General features: G+C 41.1%; 1 protein-coding gene across 5 annotated transcripts in view; it reads left to right on the top strand.

The window, feature by feature from the left end:
• Nucleotides 1–9940, top strand: part of LOC122091701 (polyadenylate-binding protein 1-B-like) — a 13818-nt gene that overhangs the window by 3170 nt on the left and 708 nt on the right. Inside the window, exon 4 of one of the 5 annotated variants that reach the window (XM_042661776.1) lies at nt 9682–9934. The exons of 3 other annotated variants lie outside the window; for them this stretch is intronic. The gene's annotated coding sequence lies outside the window, so the exon portion shown is untranslated. Of the gene's footprint in view, nt 1–8727; nt 8855–9681; nt 9935–9940 lie in introns of those variants that run through there. One more of the 5 variants, XM_042661775.1, reaches the window with a different exon arrangement.

Genomic DNA, 9940 nt, shown 5'->3' with positions numbered 1-9940 from the left:
GGGGGGGGGGGGGGGGAGACGCAGTGTTGGGAGAAGCGGAGAAGCAGATGGGGAAAAATAAAGAGAACAGAAAATTTTCAAAGAAGCAGCGGTGGCGGAGCCATTTTGGGTTCATAACCCATTTTTTCGGTGGAAAAAAAAAAGAGGATGCAGGCAGTGGAGGAAGCAGAGGAGAAAGAAGGATAAAAAGAGAAATCCGCAGAAGTAGAGAAGAAGAAATTGCACCACCATCTGCCATCGTGGGAATCGCTCCATTCTCACATTCGCTTTTCATGGAAGGCACTACGACTGCAGCAGCTTTGCCTCTTCCCCTTTTCCCCTTTTCTTTTTCAGTTTTTTTAATAACTATCTAACATACATTGATTTCATTCTATGCTTTTCAGTGGCTATAACTCTGTACCCAAACGAATTAGTTAGAAATAGCATCAATTTAAAATAACCCAAAAAAAGAAGAAGAAGAAACACTTCTACACTTAGGTGCCACCTAGGTGTCGCCTTGCCAACTTTATAAACTACTGGCTATCAATAAGGCATAAAATACTTAACTATAAAGTTCTCCAACTTGACTACTTAACAACACATGAGACCCACACAATCATATCTGTATACTTAATATCTTGTACAGCAACATGCTGACTTACGCTGCCCTTCCCTTCAAGTTTAGCTTTTAGGTGAGATGGTAGCAAGTGAACATGGTATCAAAGTAGGGAGGTCGAGTGTTTGACTCTTGGGAGGTGCCAAAGGGAGTTTTTCCCCAATTTTCCTTTGGTGTCGTGTGGGCATGAGTATTGATGTGGATAAGCCACTTAATGGGCTTATTTTATTGCAAATAAGTCTTCGGTTGGGTTATGTATGTGTTGGCCTTTGATCCCCTGAGTTTTCTTTGTAATGGGCCACTTTAATGGGCCTAAAATATGGATAGAAAGTAGGAAAACATGATTTAATTCATTAGTTTCGTTAGAGTCTTATTTTAAATCTATTTTCTTTGTTGTTTCAGTTTCTAGTTAGTTTAGGTTTCCCAATTAGTTAAGGATTGGGTTAGACATTTATTTTTTAGTGTTTGAGTTAGTTTTGAGTCTTCTATATAAGTTTGTAAGGGGTTCCAACATTGAATACAAATTTATTAATAATAAAAAAAGGATGGCTTATGCTGTTGTGCTGTGGGATGTAGTTGGGTGAGATGCCCTAGATGAGATGCCTAAACCTAAGGGTGAGATGCTCATTCACTAGTTCTTCTTCCCCCTTCTCAACCCTCCATCGAATTCTCTTTCTTTCTTTTTTTCCTTTTATTTGTTGCTGTGAGAGAGTGTTTGAGAGCTAGATCTAAGTCTATTAGAGGACATCTTCTCTATTCAGCTAGAATTTCAGATCCTACCTGGGCTTACATTAAGTATGTGTCACGTGCACAGAGACAAGATGCCTTGCACGTACGTGGGAGTGTTTATGTATATACATTTATGTTGCCCTTCCCTACATGTTCGAGATTTTAGGAGAAACGGTTGTGAACAAATTAAGACCTCAATTGTTGGTTTATCAAAGAGACTCATTACATCAATAAACCCAAGGCATATGAACTCATCCATAAACCAAAAATGAAGTCTTTAAAGAACCAATTGGCCAATCATAATCAGGGTTTTATCGGCCGATATACATTGGTATTGGCAAGCATTGATACAATACATTACCGAGGTGTGACATATTTTTAAAATAAAAAGTATTATGCCGTATCAGTCGATACGATATGATGCGGGTTGATTCAGTCAATACTAAGGTCGATACACAGGTTTAAAGTTATAGACTAAACAGGACAACAAAGAAAAAAAGGGAAAGAAGGAAGAAAAGAGGAGAATAAAGAAGAACAGGAGCAGAAGTGGCCTTGTCGCCGCAACCACCAGAGTAGTAGTAGCAACAGTAGCTATAGCCATGTTATTAGACCGAAGAATAATATTTGCATATATCCTAAGAGTTTATTGACCATTTTCGTGTCCGTCTTTAGTGTATCTTGCGTCTCTCTGATATGATACGTTTCTTAAAATCACCCCTTCAAAAATACTAGATATCGATACTTAAACCCTTGATCATGACTAGATCAGCTTGGTGACACCTTGACAACTATGATTATGATACGGTCCTGGAAGAACTCAACCCTATAAACTTGCTTACAAGGTGAGGGGACCCAAGACCATATCAACCCACATCAATTCCCATAGGAAACCAATGGGATCAACCTCCATATGCTGATATGGGATCGTAACATACTACCACGCTTTCAAACTCGACGTCCACAGTGGCCCACTCCGGATTAGGTAGCCCTTTTTAAGCGGCTCTCACTCTACTCCAAGGTTTCTACCTTGCGGCAGGTTGCCCTTTCTTAGTGGCTCTCACTTTGGCACCAGGTCACTCCTTTCGCACGTAGGTTGGGTCAACTGCTTTAATACCACCACTGATACGGTTTTGGAAGAACTCAACCCCATAAACTGGCTTACAAGGTGAGCGGACCCATGTGATACCCTACTTTTTAAACCCGGTCTAATTACTCGTATTGACTTGGTTTGATCATACAGGGGTTGAACCGGGGAGAACCGATGCAAGTACCATATGGAATATGGTAGCAAGAGTGACCTTGAACTCGGGTTGGCCTGACATGACCGAGCAGGTACCAAGTGTAATATGTGCACCCAAGCCTTGCACTTGCACGCACCATGAGGCCATGTACAAGGAGTAAAGGTACGTACTAGTATTTGTGGGTGCCTACATAATTTAATTATGTGTGGGAGTTTATTCCCATTGAAGTCCAAGTGGAACACTAACAAATGGGTTGACTGGAAGGTGTGACACTGGGGGGCTAAGATACCCACCTGAGATACCCACTTGAGATGTACCCACCTGAGATACCCACCTGATGTATACTCACCTGTGGCACCCACCTATGACTAAAAGATATTTTGGGGGCCTAGGTATAAAAAGGGGAGATATTTATTGCTTTTCTCCCTCATTAATGATAGTTGGTTGGTGGGAGAAAATAAAGAAGAGAGAGCGAAAGAAGAAAAGAAAAGGAAGAAGAAGAAAGAAGAAGGGAATCGACCATAGAGTTTCACCGGAGCCAAGTCTTAGCATTTTGAGGCCGGAATGATGATTAATTCGCCTGGATCTTCGATTTGAGATAGGTATTGTGCATATTCCAAGGATTTTTAGGAAAACCCCTTTCTTAAATCCTCTTTTGATTTTGGGGAAAAACCCACTTTGAATCTTGCTAATGCTACTTGGGTAATCGAATCTAAGGTCTAATGGAAGGTGTGTATAATGATTTTGAAGGATTTGGAAAGAGTGTTGGTGAAGATCTAGAGTTTTTGAGAGTTCTTGAGCTAAAGAAGTGAAATTGGGGTTTCATTGGTGTTCTTGAGAAAAGAGGTAGGAATCCCCCTTTTTCTTTTGATTTGATCTTAGATTTAGGTTGTGGATGTATGAGTGGACCTTAGATGAGGGATCGACCCCAAGCGAGTTCCCCAAGTCGGAGAGAAGATGGGAAGATGACAGCAAAATTCCCGTTTTATGTCTGGGGGGTGTCACACCGACGGGTCTCACCTGTCATAGTCTCAAACCCACCTGTCAGGTCAGAATGCCCAGAATGGGCCCAAATTAGATGGGCAACCCCCATTTATGATTCTAAACCTGATTTGAGTGTTCAATCATGATGATTTTGACTCAAAAATAGTGAAATGATAAATCATTACGTTTATGATGGGTTACACTCTTTATACACATATCCACACATCGGATCTCTTACGTACCGGGTGCAAGCACCGCGTACTTATATAAGTAAGTGGGGAGTGGACTTTGATTTAATTTCGGAATGTTTATGCATCACTTAACATGTGTTAGTCTAGCCATGTCATTATGTCACTTGTGTGTAGACTATACATCACGTATGCCATATCGCGCATTGTATGTGTATTTACATAATATGCTATGCTTTGTTTTATGTTGAATATTCATTACGTCTTGATGTATGTGATGGAGGAATCTCATTTGGATATGATGTGTATGCTAGATTAGATGTCATAGTTGGCTTGGAAACGAGTGCATGGTGGCTCGTGAAATGGGACACGATGCCATCGTGTAATCATTCTATGCTTATATAGAGGCATGCGGCTAGGATTGATATACCCCTTTGTGCTACGACCCTTCTTAACAGGGGTTTACGTGTTAGGTTACTATTAGGGGGAAGCATCTGGTCGCAGTTGTCGGACTCCTATAGCGGTTAGAAGTACCCCGTCGGTATATTCAGAGGGTCGATCGTACTACTTTATTTCGGGTGGAGTCACCCATTTACTTTCTATCATTTAAATTGTCGGGAGTCGGCTTGCATTTAAATTCCGATACCAACGGTGGACCTTCTCCGACAACCCTATGGGCGTATCACGGGATGGGATTCGCGGCTCGTACTCGGGGTATACGCGCACTGTGGTTGTGAGTAGCACATAGCCTATGACCTAATAATGTTATTTAGGTGGATAAGATTAAAATGAATTGTATACATATAGGTGCATTTGTATTGTCACTGCTTGTGTGGTCTTCCTTTCCATTTACTGGGCTAGTGAGCTCATCCCACGTGCACAATTCTTTTTACGTGATTTTATAGATTACCCACCTGAAGATCAGAAGCCGGGTCCCACTGTGGAGTTTCCCTCCGAAGACTAGTGGGTCCTTGATGAGTTCGAGCATGGTGCTGATTGCACGTGTGAGGATTGTGCTGTATGGCAGCAGTGACTTCAGATTGATTCTTTTTTATTCTTTTGATATACCCTTTTGATAACTTGATTCTTAAATTGTTATATTTTTATGTATATATCATGCCTTCGGGCCCATGTGTATATAACTTTTATAATTCAATTTGGGTATCAAGTATTTGGGAAACAATTATTGGTATTATTATGAACAGGTCTTTTGCTGAAAATACAGGTCTTATCTTACTTTAGTAGATGTATGTTGTATAGTGGTTACTGCATTGTTGATCCTGGTACGTTTGTGAGTTAACCGGAGTTAACTTGGTCACCGGCTCGGTTATGTGAGAACGGGGTGTGACAACCTAAGACCGTATCAATCCACATCAATTCCCATAGGAAACCGATGTTGGATCGGCCCCCATATGCTGATATTGGATCTTAAGATATCTGATACGGTCTTAGAAGAACTTAACCCTATAAACCGGCTTACAAGGTGAGGGGACCCAAGTCTATATTAACCCACATCAATTCCCATAGGAAACTGATATGGGATCAACCCCCATATGTTGATATGGGATCGTAACATGCCACCACGCTTCCGAACCCGACATCCACGGTGGCACACCCTGGATCACGTAGCCCTTTTTAAGCGGCTTTCACTCTGCTCCAGGGTTTTTGCTTTGCTGTAGGTAGCCCTTTCCTAGCAGCTCTCATTTTAGCACTAGGTCGTCGCCCCTTCCACTCGTAGGTTGGGTTGAGGATCGGTTGCATTGATACCACTGTTACGGTCTTGGAAGAACTCAACCCCATAAACTTGCTTACAAGGTGAGGGGACCAAGACCATATCAATCCACATCAATTCCCATAGGAAACAGATTTGGGATTAGCTTGCATAGCTGATATGGGATCGTAACAGATTATTAATGATCAACTTCAGTTTGAAACATTTTGTCCTTGTAATACATAGTTCATTTATCTGGGGCATTGCTAGCCATTAAAAAGAGTTGCAAAATGTGCTTTGGGAAGGTTTTGATTGATTAAGATGTTTCGTTCATTTCTAATTACTTGCCATTATCAGAATGGGGTTGGAAATCATACTTGGGTAACCGTCATTTAAGGTCTGCAAACCAATCAGAGAGGGAGGTTTTGGTCTTAAAAGAGCGAAGCAAATAAGAAAGCTGGACTTGCAAGTGATTGGAGGAATTGTCTTAAACCTGCTAATGGAGAGCAGTTATAGTGGCCAATATGGGTTGCAAAGGGGCTGGCATACTAAGGAAGTTAATTCCTCATATGGGATCAGCTTGTGAAAAGGTTGTAAATAATGGGGACTTCTTCATGCAGGGAATTATAGGCATGATATACTGTATGGTGATCAGAAGCTGATGGAGGCTTTCCTTGGTATATGCCATAGTGGGCGAGCCTGTGGCACAACGGTTAAGTTGCACTATTTCAACATGTTGATCCCAGGTTTGAAACTTGGAAACAACCTCTCCTACGAAGCAGGGGGTAAGGCTGAGTGCATTTGCCCCTCCCAAACCCTGCAGTAGCGGGAGCCTCGTGCACTGGTTTGCCATTTTTGTGAGAAACAAGAAAGCTTGAGTGGGTGATTATACTTTTTGGCATTTGGATAGTAGAAGTTGGACCCCTAGAAATTTCAAGAATTTTAAATAACTGGAAGTTAGGTTAATACATGGTACTTTAGTTGAACTTGAGTTGCTTGAGAGTTTTACATGGATATTGTAGTAATGTAGACACCCAATTTTGTCACCCTCCCCGGTAATGACGATACAAGGACGGTGGATGCGAACTCTCACTTCCAATCAACGGAGATGCTTGACAGTGGTAATCTACTCTTAACCATCCCCAAACCTGCCCAAACCCTGATTTATCCGAAAACCCTAGAACCTGATGCGGGAGGAAAGATGGTCCAATTTTGACTTTTTATATGCGAAGGAACCCGGTCGAAAGTGACCATACGAATGGATAGTACTCGGAAATACGATTCCAACGATATATGGTGCGTCAAAATCGGACTTACAGATCTCCCGTAATCATTCCCGGCACTTCCAAAGATTTTCTGACATTTCCGTATTTTTTTCAGAAATTCCCTCGACAGTTAGGTTTTCTGCTAAAAATCTCACTTTTTGAGAAAATATTCCATTTACAAGAAAATATCTTATCCACTTTCAAAACCAAGAAAATATCTTGTCCACTTTCACAAGTAAGAGAAAATCTTCACCATTTTTTAAAATATCACATCACACTTTATGTCATGTTATTGGTCTTTACCCACTGGGTAAAAATTAGGTGTCATCACCTCATTGATTAAAATTCTCTCGACAGTCAGGTTTTCTACTAAAAATTCCCCCAATAGTCGGGTTTTTTGCTAAAAATCCCACTTTTTGAGAAAAAACTCTATTTGTCAGAAAAGATCTTGTCCACTTTCACAAGCAAGAAAATATCACATCACACTTTATGTCATGTCACTGGTCTTTACCCATTGGGTAAAAATTAGGTATTATCACCTCATTGATTTCAAAAAACTATAAATACCCCCCTTTCACTTGTAAAGGGAGACACAAAAAGACTCTCTTAAGAGCAACCCCTTTCTTATGGGAGCTCTGCCCTCTCTCCTCCTTCCCTCCCCCTTTGAGCTTCTTCGGGCCTTCGAAGCGATCTTCGTAAAGATTCGAAGTTTTGTTTGGATCTTCGAAGTGTTCTTCGGGGTTTTGAAGAACTTCAATCCAAGTTTTAGTTCGATCAATTTTTTGCCAAAAATGCAAAGTTTTTAGCTTCCCCCTTTGAGTGCTTTTGTTTTTTTGCCAAAAAAGAAAAGTTTCAAGCCGAAGCCCTGTTCGAGTGCCACCTCAGCCTAGCCTTCCATAACCCATCCCCAGTGGAAGTTCTGCCCGAGTGCCCATGGAATCTTTTCTAAAAGTAGCCGGTCCCAGCCGAAGCTATACCCGAGTGCCCCTGGAATCTTTCCAAAAGTAGCTTATCCCTTGTGGAAGCTCTGTCGGAATCAACAGTCAACAAACAAGCCAATCCTAAGTCGGATCTCTGTCTACAGATAACCACAGTCAACATCTCCTGAAATCGGAAGTTGGAGTTCAAGACCATCTTCCCCCTGAGCCGGAAGAATCTACGAGAAAAGTCAGTATCAACCAGGGGCCCACCCCTCTTTGACCCGAAACAGGGGTCAAATTCAGGTATAATCTCTATCATGGTAAGGCGACGGAGGTGTTTGAGGGTTTTTCGGAGTGCCTTAGCGATAAGGCAGGCATAAAACGTCGCCTTATTGACTAAAGCATTCCTGTGTAATTTTTTTTTATAAAACCAATCTATTTGGCTCAAATCATAGTTGAATCCTATTACTCATATGTTAAATAAATATTAAAGGTTCATATTCATACCAATGTAAAATATTCATCAAGAAAACAAATCAATAAAGTGAATAAACTAAGTTCATCAATCATCAATCATCAATCATCAATCATCAATCATCAATCATCATAACATATTAACATATGATATAAATACATAATTATGAAACCAAATTATAAATATAAAGAAAAGAAGACATAAAAAATACAAGTATTTATTGTACTTACCTCTATGATGCCAAAATGAGTGCCTAAGCCTTAAGGTCATCCACTATATTTTTACTCCTGTCAAAGAAGAATGAAGTTCACCGCTGTCGGAGCAAAATGGTTGCCTGGATCAGTGGTTCTTCCTTGTTCTTTGATTCCTTCTCAAAGCCCTTTCTTAAAACCCTTGACAAAATCCAAACCCTATTTGTGAATTGTGTTTTTGTTTTGTTTGTTTTGGTTAAGAAGTGGTGGCAAGGGAATTTCGTTGCTCATCTGATATTGGCAATGGTTATCATATCAAAGTTCAATTTCATGTGGACTATGGACTACCTATGATTGCAATAATCTCACTGTTGATCATTTAAAAAAAAAAAAATCATGTGCTGACTAAAGTGTCTCTTTTGTCTTAGAGATGCTGAAACAGTTCCCCCATTGGGTTTGTTGTAGCTGCTCTTTTCCTAATGAGGTTTGAAGTTTGAAGTGAAGCACTTCCTTCCACTGGTATGGGAGGGGATCCTTCCAGCTGATTTCTCTCCTCATTTAAGCATAATGTAGATATCTCAGAGCAAGGCTTCAGAATTTTGTTTTGTCAATATTTCTCAAATTAAGTTTCAATGGAATACCTTCCCTCCTCTCCCCCCACACCCATGCGGAATAGGAATAAATTGTGGAAAATGTTCGTTCTTAAGCATCGAGTAGGAAGACCTGTTGAATTGGATAGAGTGGGTGCCTAACATTTTCCCAACTATAATCTGACTCTTACCGTAAATCTCTGGACCAGATCAATTTCCGGGTCCTTTTCTCAGGAATCGGGCCCACCCCCTGGGTCCTAGGCCAATAAACCTAGGTGGCGACTCCACACCCTTTCTATATGATCCCAATCCCCCGTATTGGACCATCATGAAACCCCATCTTTATGACGAACCTGGTACACCTGCGAAACAGGCCTCCACATATTTTCGAGAGGTGATACAGCGGTGTGAGGCCCGGAGAAGCACACATGAAAGCACTCCCCACCTTATCCACCAAAGGATACCAAGAGAGAGGAGAGAAGGCCCGAATCCTGGAGACCTTCCCCCTGACGGGGATCTCTCTGATCCGAGGGCCGCTACCCTCACAAGTAACAGAGAGAAAAATCTGGACATGGCGAAAAAGTCTCTTTTGCTGTTAAATTTACGATTGGCTGCTCTGTTAAGAAGTGGTAAACAAGGGAATTTCGTTGCTCATCTGATATTGGCAACGGTTATCATATCAAAGTTCAATTTCATGTGGACTATGGACTACCTATGATGACAATATTCTCACTGTTGATCATTTAATTCTAAAGAAGTCATGTGCTGACTAAAGTGTCTCTTTTGTCTTAGAGATGCTGAAACAGTTCCCCCATTGGGTTTGTAGCTGCTCTTTTTCTAATGAGGTTTGAAGTTTGAAGTGAAGCACTTCCTTCCACTGGTATGGGAGGGGATCCTTCCAGCTGATTTCTTTGCTTTATTTCTAAGTTGGGCTGATCAGAATTCTCAGAGCAAGGCTTCAGAATTTTGTTTTGTCAATATTTCTCAAATTAAGTTTCAATGGAATACCTTCCCTCCTCTCCCCCCACACCCCCATCCCCCACCACCACCC

The sequence above is a fragment of the Macadamia integrifolia genome, chromosome 10, assembly GCF_013358625.1.
Source record: "Macadamia integrifolia cultivar HAES 741 chromosome 10, SCU_Mint_v3, whole genome shotgun sequence".
NCBI lineage: Eukaryota > Viridiplantae > Streptophyta > Magnoliopsida > Proteales > Proteaceae > Macadamia > Macadamia integrifolia.
The sequence above is the reverse complement of the archived record's forward strand: the minus strand, read 5'-3'. Positions and strand labels throughout refer to the sequence as shown.